Raw genomic sequence first — 2402 nt, forward strand, 5'->3', positions numbered from 1 at the left:
CCCTACAAGGAGAGGCTACATGACCTGAACCTGTTCAGCCTCCAGAAGAGAAGGCTGAGGGGGGTTCTTGTGGCCTGTTATAAACTAGTCAGGGGGAATCAGCAGGCACTGGGGGAGTCACTGTTCCCCCGAGCACCGCCAGGAGTGACCAGGAATAACGGTCACAAGCTGGCAGAAGGTAGGTTTAGGTTGGATATCAGGAGGCGCTAATTCACAGTCAGGGCAGCTCGGGTCTGGAACCAGCTTCCAAGAGAAGTGGTGCAGGCTTCTACCCTGGGGGTGTTTAAGAGGAGGTTAGATGAACATGTTGCTGGGGTCATTTGAGCCCAGTGTTCTTTCCTGCCATGGCAGGGGGTCAGACTAGATGAACTGCTCAGGTCCCTTCTGACCCTAGAAGCTATGGCCCTCTTCTCTTTAGCCCAGGAGGTTAAAGTTCTCCTCTCTTTCCTTTTCAGAAACTGACACAGGAAATCTCTGTTCAGTGTCATTTCTCCCTTCCCTCCTGTTTTCCAGGTTTGATGTGGATGAATTCTTGTTGGGCACATGAGAGCAATTGGGGTTAAGTATTCTTTCCACCAGCTATAGTCATCACTGGTAAATAGTTGACCTCCAAGGAAGCTAAAGTGGGGGATCTATTTAGGAAGAGAAAAGGATGTAATATTGCTGCTCCACTTGCTATACTTCAAAGCAGCAGAAAGGTTATTGGCCAGAATCTTAACCTGAAGAGCTTTCTCCCGTTCCTAATGACTAGGATGAAAGTAAAATCAAATTGTGATTTTTTTTTTTTTTTAATTTTTACCAGTTATACAAATATATCTTCCATGTTATTTCTCCCCTCCAGCCTCCTTTTTCCCCTTTATTGTAAGGAAAACACTCTGAAGAAGTAAGTCCTCTTAGCCAAATTGCAAATACATGAGAGAAGCATACGTGCACATGTGACACTTTTAGAGATGATTTGTTGATGATAAATATTAATTAATTGGTTGTTAATGTAGTGATACATTCTGGATCCTTGCAATGCCTGAGTGAAACCCCTGAATCCATTACAAGCCTGATATACTGTCAGATGTAAAAAGCACATGAAGTGGGATTTATAGCACTCACTTGCTCCAGCTGAAGCTGATGTTAGAATTTTGGTGTACTTTGGTGGGAGAAAAAGTAGGCCAATACAGAGTGCACTAGAAAATACTACTCTTAAACTAGATTTAGTGCTGCATGTGGCTCTTTAAAGCCTTGTACTGTTGGAGTAAGTTGCACCTCACCCAGTAAAATCTACATTTCTGTGTTGCAGTGTGTCAGCCCACATATATACTTGAAGGGGAAGGCACGTGTTCTGCTTCCAGCAGGTGTGATGCAATCTTGCTGACTGTAAGCACTGCATCAGTGACTTATCTCTGTGATCAGATTCCCCTCCCTGGCCCCTGAAACATTTTTAGTTGCATGGAACTTTAATAGGAGCACTAAGGATACCAAGATACCACTGTATGAGTTTGGCCCTTCTTGTATTGGGGAAGTTGCTCAGACTATGACCAGTAACTTAAAAGTCTTTGCTAGGAAGAGGTAACCTTTAAAAGCAGGTCAGTTCTTAATCTCAGCCACTCTGGTATAACTCTGCCGTGACTACGTTTAAAATCTGGCTGCATGTGTACATCTAGTTTTCTGCATGGTTTTTCTGTCTTGGCACTAGTTACTGAAGTTGGAATGACCCTAAAGTACCTGATGTATAGATGTAATGTAACCCCATGCTAATAACTGGCATTTTATTTTCAAAATGGTTTAAAGATTTAATTGTACATTAAAGACTTAATTGCACATTATTGTGGCACAGGAGGACATTCACCTATCAAGCAGTTGAGTAAATGCACAGCTGTTGTGTAAATTCTCGTCTTGGCCGGAAATAAGTTGTGTCCATTAGCTCCTGAGCTACCATTTCAAGGCCCTGATGCTGGCTTAAAATCTTCTGTGTTATATGTACCTTAGGACCTTCTCTGCACTGGGGAGATGAATTTGACATGGTGCTGAACCAGACAGGCAAGACCAATTCCTACAGGGATGGATGCTTTTTAAATATCTGGAGAGGCATGGCCTATTAGTTTCTAATTTTTCTGGGTTCTGAGATGTGAACAGTTGTGTGCTTCCAGGAATTGGACTGAGCCCACCACTTCTATATGAAAAGCTAAATACCTGAGGAATTTGCTTGCAGCCCTCTTTGGACCAGAAACCTAGGAGTGGAAACATTGGAATGGTTAAAGCTCTGGCTGGTATCTGGAGAAGAAGGGATTGTTTGACTTATGTAAAAGGTATTCAGGGATCTTCAGAAAACCAAGTGTCAAGGAGTGAGCTATAGGGCAGGGAAAAAGCAACATTATAGGACAAAAATAGGACAAAAGCAGGGAAGCAAT

General features: G+C 42.8%; 1 long non-coding RNA gene across 1 annotated transcript in view; it reads right to left on the reverse strand.

Annotated features, from left to right (window-relative positions):
• The window catches only part of LOC109319688, a 2680-nt gene extending 673 nt beyond the window's left edge, over positions 1–2007 (reverse strand). Inside the window, exon 1 of the long non-coding RNA XR_002103591.1 lies at positions 390–2007. This is a non-coding gene — a long non-coding RNA (uncharacterized LOC109319688). The remainder of the gene's footprint in view (positions 1–389) is intronic.
• Between the last annotated feature and the right edge of the window lie 395 nt (positions 2008–2402).

The sequence above is a fragment of the Crocodylus porosus genome, unplaced genomic scaffold (genome assembly GCF_001723895.1).
Source record: "Crocodylus porosus isolate Cpor-Errol unplaced genomic scaffold, CroPor_comp1, whole genome shotgun sequence".
Lineage (NCBI taxonomy): Eukaryota > Metazoa > Chordata > Crocodylia > Crocodylidae > Crocodylus > Crocodylus porosus.